General features: G+C 43.8%; 1 protein-coding gene across 1 annotated transcript in view; it reads right to left on the reverse strand.

The window, feature by feature from the left end:
* Positions 1–4,825: 4,825 nt before the first annotated feature.
* LOC122933857 (retinol dehydrogenase 12-like) overlaps positions 4,826–19,621 on the reverse strand; it is a 56,832-nt gene continuing 42,036 nt past the window's right edge. The window contains exon 6 of the transcript XR_006388560.1: positions 4,826–5,131. The gene's annotated coding sequence lies outside the window, so the exon portion shown is untranslated. The remainder of the gene's footprint in view (positions 5,132–19,621) is intronic.

A 19,621-nucleotide genomic window follows, 5' to 3' on the forward strand; every position in this document is an offset into this window, starting at 1 on the left:
AGATTTTGCAGGCCATTTTTTACACATTTTGATTGCAAGGTACTTCTCACACATTTGGGCCCCTAAATTGCCAGGGCAGTATAACTACGCCACAAGTGACCCCATTTTGGAAAGAAGACACCCCAAGGTATTCCGTGAGGGGCATGGCGAGTTCCTAGAATTTTTTATTTTTTGTCACAAGTTAGCGGAAAATGATGATTTTTCTTTTTTTTTCTTTTTTCCTTACAAAGTCTCATATTCCACTAACTTGCGACAAAAAATAAAAAATTCTAGGAACTCGCCATGCCCCTCACGGAATACCTTGGGGTGTCTTCTTTCCAAAATGGGGTCACTTGTGGGGTAGTTATACTGCCCTGGCAATTTAGGGGCCCAAATGTGTGAGAAGAACTTTGCAATCAAAATGTGTAAAAAATGCCCTGCAAAATCCGAAAGGTGCACTTTGGAATATGTGCCCCTTTGCCCACCTTGGCAGCAAAAAAGTGTGACACATCTGGTATCGCCGTACTCAGGAGAAGTTGGGGAATGTGTTTTGGGGTGTCATTTTACATATACCCATGCTGGGTGAGAAAAATATCTTGGTCAAATGCCAACTTTGTATAAAAAAATGGGAAAAGTTGTCTTTTGCCAAGATATTTCTCTCACCCAGCATGGGTATATGTAAAATGACACCCCAAAACACATTCCCCAACTTCTCCTGAGTACGGCGATACCAGATGTGTGACACTTTTTTGATGCCAAGGTGGGCAAAGGGGCGCATATTCCAAAGTGCACCTTTTGGATTTCACCGGTCATTTTTTACACATTTTGATTGCAAAGTACTTCTCACACATTTGGGCCCCTAAATTGCCAGGGCAGTATAACTACCCCACAAGTGACCCCATTTTGGAAAGAAGACACCCCAAGGTATTCCGTGAGGGGCATGGCAAGTTTTTAGAATTTTTAATTTTTTGTCGCAAGTTAGTGGAATATGAGACTTTGTAAGAAAAAATAAAAAAAATAAAATCATCATTTTCCGCTAACTTGTGACAAAAAATAAAAAGTTCTATGAACTCACTATGCCCATCAGCGAATACCTTAGGGTGTCTACTTTCCGAAATGGGGTCATTTGTGGGGGTTTTCTACTGTTTGGGCATTGTAGAACCTCAGGAATCATGACAGGTGCTCAGAAAGTCAGAGCTGCTTCAAAAAGCGGAAATTCACATTTTTGTACCATAGTTTGTAAATGCTATAACTTTTACCCAAACCATTTTTTTTTGCCCAAACATTTTTTTTTTATCAAAGACATGTAGAACAATAAATTTGGCGAAAAATGTATATATGGATGTCGTTTTTTTTTTGCAAAATTTTACAGCTGAAAGTGAAAAGTCATTTTTTTGCAAAAAAATCGTTAAATTTCGATTAATAACAAAAAAAAAGTAAAAATGTCAGCGGCAATGAAATACCACCAAATGAAAGCTCTATTAGTGAGAAGAAAAGGAGGTAAAATTCATTTGGGTGGTAAGTTGCATGACCGAGCAATAAACCGCTAAAGTTGTGGAGTGCCGATTTGTAAAAAAGGGCCTGGTCACTAGGGGGGTATAAACCTGTGGTCCTTAAGTGGTTAAAAACTCCCAGCCTGGTTCATTACTCAAAACAGCAATCATGGGTAAGACTGCCGACCTGACTGCTGTCCAGAAGGCCATCATTGACACCCTCAAGCAAGAGGGTAAGACACAGAAAGAAATTTCTGAACGAATAGGCTGTTCCCAGAGTGCTGTATCAAGGCACCTCAGTGGGAAGTCTGTGGGAAGGAAAAAGTGTGGCAGAAAACGCTGCACAACGAGAAGAGGTGACCGGACCCTGAGGAAGATTGTGCAGAAGGACCGATTCCAGACCTTGGGGGACCTGCGGAAGCAGTGGAATGAATCTGAGTAGAAACATCCAGAGCCACCGTGTACAGGCGTGTGCAGGAAATGGGCTACAGGTGCCGCATTCCCCAGGTCAAGCCACTTTTGAACCAGAAACAGTGGCAGAAGCGCATGACCTGGGCTACAGAGAAGCAGCACTGGACTGTTGCTCAGTGGTCCAAAGTACTTTTTTCGGATGAAAGCAAATTTTGCATGTCATTCGGAAATCAAGGTGCCAGAGTCTGGAGGAAGACTGGGGAGAGGGAAATGCCAAAATGCCTGAAGTCCAGTGTCAAGTACCCACAGTCAGTGATGGTCTGGGGTGCCACGTCAGCTGCTGGTGTTGGTCCACTGTGTTTTATCAAGGGCAGGGTCAATGCAGCTAGCTATCAGGAGATTTTGGAGCACTTCATGCTTCCATCTGCTGAAAAGCTTTATGGAGATGAAGATTTCATTTTTCAGCACGACCTGGCACCTGCTCACAGTGCCAAAACCACTGGTAAATGGTTTACTGACCATGGTATTACAGTGCTCAATTGGCCTGCCAACTCTCCTGACCTGAACCCCATAGAGAATCTGTGGGATATTGGGAAGAGAAAGTTGAGAGACGCAAGACCCAACACTCTGGATGAGCTTAAGGCCGCTATCGAAGCATCCTGGGCCTCCATAACACCTCAGCAGTGCCACAGGCTGATTGCCTCCATGCCACGCCGCATTGAAGCAGTCATTTCTGCAAAAGGATTCCCGACCAAGTATTGAGTGCATAACTGAACATAATTATTTGAAGGTTGACTTTTTTTGTATTAGAAACACTTTTCTTTTATAGGTCGGATTAAATATGCTAATTTTTTTAGATAGGAAATTTGGGTTTTCATGAGCTGTATGCCAAAATCATCAATATTAAAACAATAAAAGGCTTGAACTACTTCAGTTGGTGTGTAATGAATCTAAAATATATGAAAGTCTAATGTTTATCAGTACATTACAGAAAATAATGAACTTTATCACAATATGCTAATTTTTTTAGAAGGACCTGTATATGAAGCCTAAAGTGAGAAACAACGCAGTATGTGGTGCTCCAGCATAATAGGGATTAATCAGGCATTTTACTTTGTGCCTCGTGTACTGAAGACTAGTGTTGATCACGAATATTCGAATTGCGAATTTTAATCGCGAATATCGGCACTTCGATAATTCGCGAATATTTAGAATATCGCTGAATATATTCGTAATTGCGAATATTCGATTTTTTGAAAATACCAGTTCATGCGAATTTGTATGCGAATTTTCACAATCAAGAAAATAATGCCTGGAGATTACGAATTCTCGAATATATGGCGAATATTCGCCCAAATATTCGCGAAATATCGCGAATTCGAATATTGCCCCTGCCGCTCATCACTACTGAAGACCTACCTCCAGAGCTGGAAAAGACTGTTCTGTCTAGTAAAAAAGAAGGAAGATATACTTCTCCTACTAAGGTGCAGCCTTGCTGCTAACAGCGGCGACAGTAAAGAACTTACCACAAGCTTCGGGAACAGGCTGCAGGCCTATAAACATGGCGGACCAAAGTAGAGCAGTTGCCCAGTGGTTTGCTATGATGTGGGGAGATGAGGGTAATATGCTGGCGCTTGTTGAGAACCTAAAGGTAGCCAAAGAAGCACGACAGCTCTTTCAGCCTGGACCACTCTCTGCACTCGCTGATGCAGTGGGCACAGCTGGAGCTTCTGCCCCGTTGCCTGTATCTGCTCCCAAGGATGTAGGCAAGGATCTGGAGATCCCTAATTATTTGATGGCCTATATTGACGATCCTTGGTGCTATAAGACCCTATCAAAAATCTGGCTTTGGTTCCAGGGATGTCAGAGCCCCCAGTGGTTTCTTCCCTTGCTACTGGTCACGATGAACCCCAACATCAGCATCAACACTGGGGCCACCTATGTACTTTCATGGAACAGGAGGCACACAGAACCAGAATGCCCCTCAAGCCCATCTGCTACCCCCACTGGAGCCAGACCTTCTCTGCTCCAGCCATATCATTCAGGCTGAAGGGGGCCCTTATCCCATGTGCAAGCAGCCAGAGCATCTGTAGTTCTGCCTGTGGCCACTGGATGTCACCAACTCCCCACATTGATGTGCCATAGAATTGCTAGTATAACTTCAGCTATGGCATCACCACCAGAGTGTCGTCTTATTAATCTGGGAGAAGAGGAGGAATATTTTATCTCCCCGATTTGAAGGCACCAGGAACTCGAAGAGCACCAGGAGGATAAAAAGATTGCAATGGCCCTGTTTTGTGAATGTTTCTTGTTTGGGCCCTGCGCAGCCTACCTCCTGCCTCTTGTGTACAAGGACTCTATCTATCTGTCATTAGCCCAAGTTGAGCCAATTACGCTACCCCTACCCTTTCTCAGATTTTTGACAACATACAACCTGAGAGGGTTATGCAACATTTAAAGTATTCTGACCCAAGGAATCGAATAATTTGTGCCCCATTTGTGTTTACGGGACTCTTGTTAGCAGAGCTGCAGGGATCCTCATTCTCAAGTTGTGCAACATTCTTAAGTAGGTACCCACCACACATTAAATTGAATAGGTGTGTGACAACACACATCTGTGATGCATTGATGTGTGAAAGACACCTTCCCATTTCATGCTATAGGTTACATAGTCTCACATTAAAGGGGTTATCCAAGACTAAACTTTTTTAACAGACCGCTTCAGAGTGGCTAGAGCCGCGGTGGGGTTTATACTTACTTGGTCCTCCCTGCTGGATCCTGGCTGCATCGCTCCATGGCCACCTCCGCAGGTCCTGGGTCTCTAGTTATCAACATCCTGTTGACAGGCATCATGTGATCTCTGCAACCAATCACTGGCTGCAGTGGTGATCACCCATGAGGTATTTAGAAGAAAAGACTGGCATCACTGGTTCTTCTTGCAAACTTAGGCTTTAATCGTCACATATAAAGTACTGATTCTGTGACATGCGTTTCGGCTCACAATCCAAGCCTTTCTCAAACAGATTTGGCATACACAAAGTGAAACAATCACAATTTAAATAGCCCGCCAAGGCGGAAATGACATCAGGTCACCATGGTAATATAATTAACAAAAGAAACAGAAACACGTGAAGGAACAACCCAACTGCAGCAACATCGATCAAGATACCATTGTTATATACATATATGGAACACTCAAAAAATTCAAACCACGGTCAGATGATGCGGTTGGGGGTTCGTCATGTTTTCTGAAAAATAGAAAAAAAGACGAGTTATAACAAATGAATATACATAGTGGAGTTGCAGATTACAGGAAGCTATTGAGATCATACTCCCGATTCAATCCCATGGGTTCAAGTGTCTGCAATGTGTGAATCCAATAGGCTTCTCGCTTTTTTAACATCTTGATCCTGTCACCTCCTCTGCGTGGTTGCGGTACATATTTGATAATTTGGAAGTAAAGTTGTGAAATATTATGATTACAGCGATCAAAATGGTAAGGGATTGGTAAGAGCAGATTCTTTTTACGTATGGTAGACTTGTGTTTAGAGAAGCGATCTTTCATCCGCATAGAAGTCTCTCCTATATATAGGAGTCCACACGGACATTTCAGTAAATAAACTATATAATTACTATTACATGTAAAGAACCCCTTAACCGGGAATTGCTTGCCTGTATGGGGATGTGAGAAATATTCCCCTCGAATCACACTTGAACAGTGTATACATCCCAAGCAGGGAAATGTACCCTTTCTTGGGGTAGACAATGTCTGTTGTCGCTTCTCAATGTGACCGCTACCCACGTCAGCCCTTACCACCATATCGCGAATATTTTTATTGCGCTTATAGCAAATCAAAGGAGGATTCTTAAATTCCTCCACGGAGGGATATGCCCTAGACCAGGGGTGCACAACCTGCGGCCCGGGGGCCATATGCGGCCCTTGATACCATTCTCTGTGGCCCCCAACCATCTGGTGACAGACATGTATGTCTATGTCTTGTGGCTGCTCACATGCATTTTTCATGTATTCTCCCATTAGAAGGGAGTCATAGATATTTATGATATATACTGTGTGTACAATACGCCGTAAATACAATATTTCACTTGTTAATACCCCTTTAACTTTAATTTTCGGCCCTTGGGATTCCTTCAGTCTAACAATGTGGCCCCCACCCAGAAAACGTTGTGCACCCCTGCCCTAGACAAAATGTTCCAATGTCTATTAAAGATAAGCCTACACTTGTTAACCCATGGGTGGTATTTAACAACAAATGGTATACGAGACTTTTTTTCAATTATAGGGGCCACAGAAGTAACCTTACTCCTCTCACTATTCAGCAGTGAAGCGGGATAGACTCGACTCTCAAATCTTGCTGACATTTCTTTTAAACGATTTTCCCTCACGCCTGCTCCTGAAACAATCCTACGGACCCTCTGGAATTGAGAATGGGGCAGTGCTTTTTTGACTGTAGGAGGATGGTTACTTGAATAATGAAGGAGAGAATTCCTGTCGGTATTCTTAATATATAAATCAGTCTCCACTGCTCCATTCTCACCTTTAATCACAAGGGTATCCAAAAAATGTATCTTATGAATGTCAAAGTGCAGCGTAAATTGAAGTTCAGGCCATACGGTATTTAAATAATCTGAGAAGTCCCGAAGGGATCGAATGCCGCCCCGCCACACGCAAAACACACCATCGACGAATCTTCGCCAAAAATTACAGTGAAGTTTAAACAATTCATTATTGTAGATATATTTATCCTCAAACCATGACATGTAAGCATTTGCATATGGCGGTCCCGCAGCACTGCTGATAGTACGTGTCTTGAAACAAAAAATAATTTTCATTCAAGATAATCTCAAGTAAGCTCAGAAAAAATTGTCTCTCACGTTCTGTGTGAGAGGAGAAGGACAACAACCACTCTACAGGCCGTATGCCCTTAGAGTGAATAATGGAAGTATATAACGAACAAACGTCAAAGGTAACTAATAAGTCATCATCCTGTAACACCAGGTCTTTAATCTCATGTAGAAAGATGGCATATTCTTAATAAAAGGTGTCATAACCTTCTCCAAGAGAATCGCTGGTGGGGATAGAATAGAATCAGTCAAAGCCACAATTGAACGGCCAGGCGGTTGACTAAGGGATTTATGCACTTTGGGGAGTGTATAAAACACTGGCTTTACAGGATGATGATTAATCAAGTATTCCCCCAATTTGGAGTCAGTGGTATGATTAGATACAAACCTATCCACCAAAGAGCAAAGCTTATTCTTAATAGTAAATACTGGATCCCCTTTTAATGGCCGATATACATCAGTGTTGGCTAATTGACCCAAAATCTCATTAATATAGTATTCCTTGTCCATCAAGACAAGGGCACCCCCTTTATCAGCAGGCTTAACAATTAAACTGCTATCCTGTAACAAATCATTAAGCGCCTGTCTTTCTGGATGTGAGAGATTGTGACTTTCAGCCACCCAAATGTTACCATCCTGTGGAAACATTTGTTTCCTTGTCCAACGTGATATTTCTCAGGCTTTACAGGATGTGAGACATTGTGGATTTCATTTAAGTCACAATCTCTCACATCCAGAAAGACCGGCGCTTAATGATTTGTTACAGGATAGCAGTTTAATTGTTAAGCCTGCTGATAAAGGGGGTGCCCTTGTCTTGATGGACAAGGAATATATGTATTGTGACAGTCAGTTATTTAGCTCGCCCTTCCAGAGGTGAAAAGGTAGGGGGATTAGTCAGAATATTTAGCTGAAGGAAACCTCGGGAGACAGAAGTGCATTTCCACTGGCGTCCTGCCAGCTTTATTTCACAGGTTGCATTTAAAACACAAAACATAAACGGAACACCTAGCCTTATCCAGGCTCTAACTAAACAATAGGTCCCTCTCTAGGACGTGGATGAGCTAACCTCAGTCTACGCAAAATAAGCACGCTGTCTGTACAGCAACCTGTGATACTTGCAGTTTGCAGGCTATGGACCTTCAGGGTCCCTCAGTGAGATGTGGCTTCTCTCACTCCCAGGGAGTTCTGAGCAAGTGTGTTGACTGCCCAGTTTTCTAGCAACTCCCCAGGTGCAGCTCATCAGGACCCAGGCTTAGGTTTTTCTTAACCCTTTCCTAAACAACTTTCTTCAGCATATGCTAAGAACCTGGGAGACACGTATATACCCTCAATTACTTCACCCTGTGAGACACCACAGTATATAACAATGGTATCTTGATCGATGTTGCTGCAGTTGGGTTGTTCCTTCATGTGTTTGTTTCTTTTGTTAATTATATTACCATGGTGACCTGAAGTCATTTCCGCCTTGGCGGTCTATTTAAATCGTGATTGTGTATGCCAAATCTGTTTGAGAAAGGCTCGGATTGTGAGCCGAAACGCGTGTCACAGAATCTGTACTTTATATGTGACGATTAAAGCCTAAGGCCTCTTTCACACTTGCGTTGTCCGGATTCGGCGTGTACTCCACTTGCCGGAATTACACGCCGGATCCGGAAAAACGCAAGTGTACTGAAAGCATTTGAAGACGGATCCATCTTCAAAATGCTTTCAGTGTTACTATGGCAGCCAGGACGCTATTAAAGTCCTGGTTGCCATAGTAGTAGCGGGGAGCGGTATACTTACAGTCCGTGCGGCTCCTGGGGTGCTCCAGAGTGACGTCAGAGCGCCCCATGCGCATGGATGACGTGCCATGCGATCACGTCATCCATGCGCGTAGGGCGCCCTGACGTCACTCTGGAGCGCCCCGGGAGCCGCACGGACGGTAAGTATGCTGCTCCCCGCTACACTTTACCATGGCTGCCAGGACTTTAGCGTCCCGGCAGCAATGGTAACCACTCTAAAAAAGCTAAACGTCGTATCCGGCAATGCGCCGAAACAACGTTTAGCTTAAGGCCGGATCCGGATCAATGCCTTTCAATGGGCATTAATTCCGGATCCGGCCTTGCGGCAAGTGTTCAGGATTTTTGGCCGGAGCAAAAAGCGCAGCATGCTGCGGTATTTTCTCCGGCCAAAAAACGTTCCGTTCCGGAACTGAAGACATCCTGAACGGATTTCTCTCCATTCAGAATGCATTAGGATAATCCTGATCAGGATTCTTCCGGCATAGAGCCCCGACGACGGAACTCTATGCCGGAAGACAAGAACGCAAGTGTGAAAGAGCCCTAAGTTTGCAAGAAGAACCAGTGAGTGCCGGTCTTTTCTTCTAAATATATACGAGATTGTTTTCTCGGACACGTGCACCACGCCTCCTGAACAGAGTGCCGGCTGAACATACCTGATTATCTACACCCATGAGGTATGTCATAGATGACAGGTCACCACTGAGGCCAGTGAGCAGCAGGGACCAGGTAAGTATGAACCCCACCATGGGTCCAGCCACTCTGAAGAGATCTTTAAAAAAAAGTTTAGTCTTGGATAACCCTATTTAATTGCTTCCTGATGCAGGTATTTTCCTTGTTTTAATTTTTTACTCCCTGCCTTCCAGGAGCCATAACGTTTTTATTTTTGTTTTTTCACAAAGCCAAATGAGGGCTTGTTTTTTGCGAGACAATTTGTAAGTTCTAATGACACAATTTAATTTTGTCATTCTGGGTTTCGTTTTAATGGCATTCCCTAAGTGGTGAATATCACATGTTAACTTCACTCTCTGGGTCAGTATGATTACAGTGATGCTTTTATTTTAAATAGTTTTTCTTCTGTTTAAAAACATTAAAAAAAATAAAAACTTAAAAAATTTTTTTTTTTCTTTACATTGCCATATTCTAAACCCCATAACTTTTTTATATTCATGTCTACAGAGCTGTGTCGTGGCTAATTTTGTGTGGGAAAATTGCACATTCACATGCCTTGCATTGATCTATTGCTTCTCAGCATAATTTACAAAATGGTATATGAAATACTTTATATACTTTTTCATCAAAATGCATACGCCTTTCAATCAATCAAGATTACCTGTTTTGAGTGGGTCTCGACTCTAAATTGGCGCAGCACCACCGCTCCATGTGAACACATCTCAAAAACTCACCTTTCAATGTGGTCTGAAATCAAGTAGGAATTAGGCTAGGTCTACACAACGACATTTGTTGCACGACTACACTGCAATATTTGTCGCGCAACATTTTGTTGCACCAATGTCGCGCGACAATTTTTACATGCATTGATCTTATGCATCTCAGTTAGCTTCTGACACCACACTGAGAGGTGAGTTTTTGAGATCTGTTCACAGAGGGCAATGCTGCACGTCGGTTGGTGTGTTCCAGTGCCATGGGAAGCTTAGCCTGACAGCATTGTTGTTGGGCTGCTGTACAGCGCTGCCTGCAGGTGCTGTGTTGCGGTGGGTTAGTAACCTTGTCGCGCTCCGCCATTTTAAATTAGGGACCCACTCGAAAGAAGTAACCTTGAAGTGGTGAGTGGGATTATGCGTTTTGATCAAAAAGTAAAAAACTCCCTAAATTATTCTGACAAGCATTAGATCAATGCATAGCATGTGGATGTGCGATCCATGCTTTTTTCTTTTTATCAGAATATTTATTTGTAAAATAGGAAAGGGGTGATTTTTGAAAACTTTTTTTTCACATCTATTCTACCTGGGGGACTTTACAATGCAATCGCTCGATTGCCTCTACCACAGACTGCAATGGTTTACTCCTGCAGTCTATGGGGGAATCAGTGCATTCTTATAAAGCTATGCCATGGGCCAACAGCTGAAAAACACCCCATAGCATTATCCCTCCTCCACCAAACTTTACAGGTGGCATAATACAGTCACCTGGCACTCACCAAACTTGACCGTCAGATTGCCAGATAGAGAATGTCTTATCACTCCACAGAACACGTTTCCAGTGGCGGTGTCCTGTACACCACTCCATCAGAAGCATTGTGCTTGGTGATAAGACTTGCAGCATGCAATGGACACCAATTTCATGAGGTCAGCAAAGTATTGGCGACTTTTATGCACTATGGGGGAGATTTATCAAAAGTGGTGTGAAGAAAAACTGGCTTCGTTGCTCATATCAACCAATCAGATCCTTGCTTTCATTTTCCAAAGGAGCTCTGAAAAATGAAATGTGGAATCTGATTGGTTGCAATGGGTAACTGAGTCCGTTTTCTTTCACACCAAGTGTGGCCCGACTCTGGCTCCTCTATTTTATTAGAGTCCGACTTCGGCTCTCACTACTTCATAAATGGCTAATAATTAGTAGTAAAATGGTAATATCAGGCTTTTTCTCACAAATCAGGCTGCTTAGACAGAACATAAAGCAGATTTGTTGGAATAAAGTTTCTGAACAAATAACTTAAAGGGAACTTAAACTGGTGACCTGGCTGCATAGGGATGAAAGCAGTAAGACTTTATAGACCTTTACTGTACTTGTCAATGACCAGAATTATGTAAAAAATGATTTTTATTGCGGCTGTGAGAGGTCAAAGAGGTGTAAATAAGGCACTTAAAGGCGTATTCCCATATTGAAAAACATGGCCACAGGGATACACCGGAGAAAGCCAAAGTGGCGGACTTACACAATATGGTAACTCCTATTGACTGGAATGGGAGTTACGGAAATGGCGTAGCCCTGGAAGCTATTCTGTTTACATAACTCTCGACAGCCTCCTGGTGTCCCTGGGTCGGAAAAAAGAGAGAGCACGGCGGACATGTTTTTTCAAAATGAGAATACCCCTTTAAATGCCCGGGCCCAACGCCTCTCTTGGTTTTGCTACACCACCCTTCAAGATTGACAGACAGAGCTCTCCGAGTCCTGCTGAAAACATGTGTGCGCACCATCAATGACAGAGATACAGCTTACGTGTCGGTGACAAGCCGGTCCAGCGCTATCGGACGGTACATGCGTGGGTTTTCAGCAGGGCTCAGAGAGAGACCGTGCAGGCCGGGGCACTTCAGTGCCTCATTCACGCTCTTTCACACTTCACAGTCACAATAAAAAACATTTTTCAGAAGGTTGCAATGGGGACAAAACGGAAGCGTCTTTTTCTGGTATTGAGCCCCTATAATGGATCTCAATACCGGAAAATATTAACGCTAGTGTGAAAGTAGCCTTAGTCAGTTCTTACTTCATGGGTGCCCTGAAAGCAGAGAACAACCTCTCTACTACTCTCTGTTGGTGGCAGAGCAGTGACCACACGGGCAACATCTCTGACAATATAATAAGAGCCTTAGGCCTCATGCACGCAAACGTATTTTGTTTCCGTGTCAGTTCAATTATTTTTTTTGCGAATAGGATGTGGACCCATTCATTAAAATGGGTCTGAAAAAAATGCGGACAGCACACAGTGTGCTGTCCACATCAGTATGTCAGTTTCGTAGCCCCGCAAAAAAAAACTGATGGCATACGGATGTCATCCTTTTTTTTGGCGGATCCGCAATTTGCGTACCGCAAAACACATACGGTCGTGTGCATGTAGCCTTAGATTGATAGAACATAAATATGTTTTATTATATTAACATTTCTAAAAAGTTAAAGGGAACCTGTCACCGGGATTTTGGGTATAGAGCTGAGGACATGGGTTGCTAGATGGCCACTAGCACATCTGCAATACCCAGTCCCCATAGCTCTGTGTGCTTTTATTGTGTAAAAAAAAACGATTTGATACATATGCAAATTAACCTGAGATGAGTCCTGTCCCTGACTCATCTCACGTACAGGACTCATCTCAGGTTAATTTGCATATGTATCAAATCATTTTTTAATACACAATAAAAGCACACAGAGCTATAGGGGCTGGGTATTGCGGATGTGCTAGTGGCCACTTAGCAACCCATGTCCTCAGCTCTATACACAAAATCCCGGTGACAGGTTCCCTTTGAATTAATTATACAATATTCATATATTTTTAAGCTGGAGTCTGAACCTTTTTTTAGACTCCTGCGAAAAATAGCCCCGACTCTGAATCCACAGCCCTGGTGTAAAGGCATCGGCTTTGAAATAAGAGTTGATCATGGAATACTTAGGAGGGAACGCATTTCACAAACTGACTTGTTGAAGAGGTGACATCCTAATACAGTACCAAGCACCAATTGAGTGAGAATGAGCCCTTCTTTCACAAATGTTTGTAAAGGCAGACTGCAAGTCCAGGTGCTGGATTTTATACACCTGTGGCAATGGGACTGAATAAAGCACCTCATTTCAATAATTAAGAGATGTGACCCAATACTTGTGTCCATATAATGTATATACTACTTGAATAGTGTGGAAAGGATTAACAGAATTCAAGCAGGTCACGCGTTTCAAAATGCATCCATGTAATGAATTTTCAGCAAGAGACAAGTAGTACCAAGCAAAAGAAGATAGTGAAAGAATTCTTCTGTGTATCACGCGTCTAAGTGATGACTGAGATTTATGATTTTCTGTTAGGCATATTGTACTTATCTCATGTTTTGAATACTGGCACAAACTACTAATTCAGAATACTTTTTTATGGGGGATATGGGACTAACGAGGTTGCAGCATCAAAGAAAAGGAATTGGTGACCTAGTTTAATGGACTTGGCTTTATAGGTTTGCATCTATGAAGGTCATGCAGAATCCTAGTTATTTAAGTCGTCCCCTAACAGAACAGTACTATCCTTGTCCGTAATGCGGACAATAATAGGACATGTTCTATTTTTTTGTGTAACAGAAATACGGACAAACGGAATGCACACGGAGTACCTTACGTTTTTTTTTTGCGGACCCATTGAACTTAACCCCTTAAGGACCAGGCTCATTTTCACCTTCAGGACCAGGCCATTTTTTGCAAACCTGACCAGTGTCACTTTAAGTGCTCATAACTTTAAAACGCTTCGACTTACCCAGGCCGTTCTGAGATTGTTTTTTCGTCACATATTGTACTTCATGACACTGCTAAAATTGGGTCAAAAAAGTTAATTTTTTTGCATAAAAAAATACATTTTTTACCAAAAATTTTGAAAAATTAGCAAATTTCAAAGTTTCAGTTTCTCTACTTCTGTAATACATAGTAATACCCCCAAAAATTGTGATGACTTTACATTCCCCATATGTCTACTTCATGTTTGTAGCATTTTGGGAATGATATTTTATTTTTTGGGGATGTTACAAGGCTTAGAAGTTTAGAAGCAAATTTTGAAATTTTTGAGAAATCTTCAAAATCCCACTTTTTATGGACCAGTTCAGGTTTGCAGTCATATTGTGAGGCTTAGATAATAGAAACCTCCCAAAAATGACCCCATTCTAGAAACTACACCCCTCAAGGTATTCAAAACTGTTTTTTCAAACTTTATTAACCCTTTAGGTCTTCCACAAGAGTTGATGGCAGATGGAGAAACAATTTTGAAATTTCTATTTTTTGGAAAATTTTCCAATATAATCAATTTTTTCCAGGAGTAAAACAAGGGTTAACTGCCAAACAACACTCAAAATGGGTTGCCCTGATTCTGTAGTTTGCAGAAACACCCCATATGTGGTCGTAAACTACTGTTTGGCCGAACGGTAGCACATAGAAGGAGGGGAACACCATATGGGTTTTGGAAGGCAGATTTTGCAGGACTGGTTTTGTTTATACCATGTCCCATTTGAAGCCCCCTGTTGCACCCCTAGAATAGAAATTTCAAAAAAGTGACTCCATCTAAGAAAGTACACCCCTCAAGGTATTCAAAACTGGGTTTACAAACTTTGTTAACCCTTTAGGTGTTCCACAAGAGTTAATGGCAGATGGAGAAACAATTTTGAAATTTCTATTTTTTGGAAAATTTTCCAATATAATCAATTTTTTCCAGGAGTAAAACAAGGGTTAACTGCCAAACAACACTCAAAATGGGTTGCCCCTGATTCTGTAGTTTGCAAAAACACCCCATATGTGGTCGTAAACTACTGTTTGGCCGAACGGTAGCACATAGAAGGAGGGGAACACCATATGGGTTTTGGAAGGCAGATTTTGCAGGACTGGTTTTGTTTATACCATGTCCCATTTGAAGCCCCCTGTTGCACCCCTAGAATAGAAATTTCAAAAAAGTGACTCCATCTAAGAAAGTACACCCCTCAAGGTATTCAAAACTGGGTTTACAAACTTTGTTAACCCTTTAGGTGTTCCACAAGAGTTAATGGCAGATGGAGAAACAATTTAGAAATTTCAATTTTTTGGAAAATTTTCCAATATAATCAATTTTTTCCAGGAGTAAAACAAGGGTTAACTGCCAAACAACACTCAAAATGGGTTGCCCTGATTCTGTAGTTTGCAAAAACACCCCATATGTGGTCGTAAACTACTGTTTGGCCGAACGGTAGCACATAGAAGGAGGGGAACACCATATGAGTTTTGGAAGGCAGATTTTGCAGGACTGGTTTTGTTTATACCATGTCCCATTTGAAGCCCCCTGTTGCACCCCTAGAATAGAAATTTCAAAAAAGTGACTCCATCTAAGAAAGTACACCCCTCAAGGTATTCAAAACTGGGTTTACAAACTTTGTTAACCCTTTAGCTGTTCCACAAGAGTTAATGGCAGATGGAGAAACAATTTAGAAATTTCTATTTTTTGGAAAATTTTCCAATATAATCAGTTTTTTCCAGGAGTAAAACATAGGTTAACTGCCAAACAAAACTCAAAATGGGTTGCCCTGATTCTGTAGTTTGCAAAAACACCCCAAATGTGGTCGTAAACTACTGTTTGGCTAAACGGCAGGACATAGAAGAAGGGGAACGCCATACGGTTTTTGGAAGGCAGATTTTGCTGGACTGGTTTATTTACACCATGTACCCTTTCAAGCCCCCTGATGCACCCCTAGAGTAGAAACTCCATAAAAGTGACCCCATCTAGGAAACTACGGGATAAGGTGGTTGTTGTTTTGGGACAATTTTTGGGGTAAATTAGATTTTTGGTTGCTCTATATTACTCTTTTTTGAGGCAATGTAACAAAAAAATTTAATTCTAAAATTGTTTCTACATTCGCTATTTAGTTTTGTGGAACACCTAAAGGGTTAACATAGTTTGTAAAGTAATTTTTGAATACCTTGAGGGGTGTAGTTTCTTAGATGGGGTCACTTTTTTGGAGTTTCTAGTCTAGGCTACATCAGGGGGGGCTTCTAATGGGACATGGTGTAAAAAAAAAAAACTGTCCATCAAAATCTGCCTTCCAGAAACCGTATGGAGTTCCCTTCGTTCTATGCCCTGCCGTGCGGCTATATAGCCATTTACGACCACATATGGGGTGTTTCTGCAAACTACAGAATTGGGGCAATAAATGTTTTTGTTTGGCTGTTAACCCTTGCTTTATTACCGGCAAAATGGATTTAAATTTAAATTTTGCCCAAAAATAGGTGTTTTGGCACCGTTTTTATTTTATATTTTTAACACCGTTCATCCGAGGCGTTTGGTAAAAAGTTATTTTTATAGCGACGACTTTTACGCACGCGACGATGCCCAATATGTATGGCTCTCAGACTTTGGAGACACTAAGCAGGCATCCTAAAACTGCGGCCCTCCAGATGTTGTAAAACTACAATTCCCACCATGCCCTGATGATGGCTGTAGGTTGTCTGGGCATGCTGGGAGTTATAGTTTTACAACATCTGGAGGGCCGCAGTTTGAGGATGCCTGCACTAAAACTAATATTTTTTGGGGAAAGAAAAATTGTTTTCGTGTCTCCAAAGTCTGAGAGCCATAGTGTTTTATGTTCTCTAGTGAACTGTTGGGGATTATAAAAATTTAGTACTCCATGGAAGTGTGATACTCCCTGAAGCAATCGATAATGCAGAGGCCCGGATGATCGGGGCACGTGTCACATTGAGTGGTGGTGTCCTTCCGTATCCCCCTCTTGTGACACACTCTGCACTTTTTTTGGGTTCGTCCCTTCTTTCCAGTATGGGGGACCACACCTGGAAAGTGTTGGCCAGGGACGATCCGGGCGCCTCCAGTTCCCGAGGTACTCCGGCCTGCTCTTTCCCGGTCCGAAAAGATCAGGTCTTTGAGGACTGCCTCATAGAATTGGAGGAATGTCCCTGTGCTGCCAGCGCTTCGGGATAGTACAAAAGAGTTGTACATGGCAACCTGCACCATGTAGACCGCAACTTTTTTGTACCATGCCCGGGTTTTGCGCATGGCGTTATATGGCGTGAGGACTTGATCAGAGAGATCAACTCCTCCCATATACCGATTGTAGTCGACGATACAATCGGGCTTGAGGACCGTTGCCGCGGTACCTCGCACAGGGACTGGGGTGGTGCTGTTACCGTGGATTGTGGACAGCATAAGGACATCCCTCTTGTCCTTATACCTGACCAGCAACAGGTTTCCACTGGTAAGTGCACGGGTCTCACCCCTGGGGATAGGTACCTGGAGGGGGTAGGCAGGGAGGCCGCGTTGATTTTTCCGCACGGTCCCACAAGCGAACGTGGATCTGGCGGCAAGGGACCTGAACAAGGGAATGCTGGTATAAAAGTTGTCCACGTACAAGTGGTAACCCTTATCCAGCAGTGGGTACATAAGGTCCCACACGAGTTTCCCGGTAACACCCAGAGTGGGGGGACATTCTGGTGGTTGAATCCGGGAATCTCGCCCCTCGTACACACGAAATTTGTAAGTGTACCCTGAGGTACTCTCACAAATTTTGTATAGCTTCACGCCATACCTCGCCCGCTTTGTGGGAATGTATTGGCGGAAACTGAGTCTCCCCTTGAACGCAACGAGAGACTCATCAACCGCGACCTCCCTTCCAGGTACGTAGGCCTGCTGAAATGTGGCCCCAAAGTGATCGATGACCGGCCGTATCTTGTACAGCCGGTCATAGGCAGGATCACCTCGGGGTGGACATGCTGCATTATCGGAATAATGCAGACATTTCCGGATGGCCTCAAACCGGTGACGTGTCATGACCATACTGTACAGTGGGGTCTGGTACAGGACGTCCCCACTCCAGTATTGCCTGACACTGGGTTTTTGGACTAGACCCATATGCAGCACGAGGCCCCAAAATGTCCTCATCTCGGCTGCACTGACCGGCGTCCAGCCACCGGGTCTAGCCAAAACTGAGCCTGGGTTTTGAGCGACGAACTGTTGGGCGTACAGATTCGTCTGCTCCACCATCAAATTCACCAGTGGGTTACTGAAAAAAAAACTAAAAAAGTCTATTTCAGTAAACCCCACTGTGGGAATCTGGATTCCAGGATTGCCAGCGAAATCCGGAATCTCAGGCTCAAAGTCCACTGGGGGACACCAGCTAAGTTCATCGGCAGGGGGCTCCGGTGAACTTATTTGGTGGGCCGGGAAACCAGTACGAACCCCAGGGCGGCTCGTACTAGGGTGGGCCACAGGATCCCTAGCATGTGTGGCCCCTGGCTCCGCCTGGCGGCGTCTCCGCTGCCTTGGTGGCTCATCGTCATCCGATGATGATGAGGAGGATGCGGATGACAAAAGGAACGTGGGGTCATCCTCATCCTCACTGGGGCTCTCAGAGTCGGAGGCAATCTGGGCATATGCCTCCTCGGCCGAGAACACCCGGCGGGCCATGGGTGTGTGTGTGTGCGTGTGTATGTGCGTGTGTGTAAACCTTTATTCTATGTGCGTGTGTGTGGGGGCACGGGTGTTCACGTACTAAAAAGTCCAGGCAAAAAAAATGGGCAAGTGTTAGGAAAAAAAAAAAAAAAAAAGTTCAAACTTGCTGATCAGCGGTTCAACGCTGATCAGCGGTCGGTGGGGTGGTGGGGCGGGCGATGCGCTAACAGTGGACGGACGCTAAAAAGTGCCGGCCAGTCAGCGCACGCAGAAAAAAAAAAAAAGTGGTGGTGGGGGAAGGGTCTGGTGGTGGGGGGAGGGGGTTGGTGGATGGGGGAGGGGGGGTTGGTGGGTGGGGGGCTGGTGGTGGGGGGGATGCGGGAGGGGCAAGTGGCTGGGGGGGTCTGGGGTCTGAAAGTTGAAAAAAAAAAAGTTTGGAATAAATGTGCTTTTTTTTTTTTTTTTTTCTAACTTTTCCCTTCTATCCCTGCCTAAAGGTGCCTCTCCCTCACTGACCCTAACCTACCTGGGTGGCGATGGGTGCAGGAGGGTGATGGATGCCGATTTAGGGGGACACAGGAGCTGGTGCTGGACGATGCTGCACGGTCAGGGTGCTGGACAGGAAGAGGAGGGGAGAGAGGAGCGCAGGAAGTTTGAATCTCGCGCCTCTCTCCCCTGCACCAATCAGCACCCTGGACAGCGGCGTTCAGCACCAGGGCCAGCTCCGCCTCTGCAAATCCTCGGACTGCGATTGGTGGTGTAAAATTACGCCACCGATCGCAGTCTTTTTCCGGTTCATCGGGTCACAGGACACCCGAATGGACCGGAAACGCAGAAAACCGCAGGTCTGAATTGACCTGCGGTTTTCTGCGATCGCCGATACGGGGGGGTCCAATGACCCCCCCCTGCGTTGTTACGGGATGCCGGCTGAATGATTTCAGCCGAAATCCCGTTTCGATTAACCCCCGCGGCGCCGGAATTCAGATTTTAAGTCAGGACGTACCGGTACGTCCTCGGTCCTTAAGGACTCGGGAAATAGGGCGTACCGGTACGTCCTCGGTCCTTAAGGGGTTAATGGTTCTGTATACAGTCAGCCAAAAAAATGGAATGGACACGGAAAGGAAATACATTTGTGTGCATGAGCCCTTAGGCAGAGGCAATTCTTCGGTAAAAGATTTGTGTGGGTGAATAACGTCCATCAATATTTATATTTTTTAATAAAATTCAAGCTTATCTAGTTCCACCTTCAGCGCTGT

The sequence above is a fragment of the Bufo gargarizans genome, chromosome 1, assembly GCF_014858855.1.
Source record: "Bufo gargarizans isolate SCDJY-AF-19 chromosome 1, ASM1485885v1, whole genome shotgun sequence".
NCBI classification, from domain to species: Eukaryota; Metazoa; Chordata; class Amphibia; order Anura; family Bufonidae; genus Bufo; species Bufo gargarizans.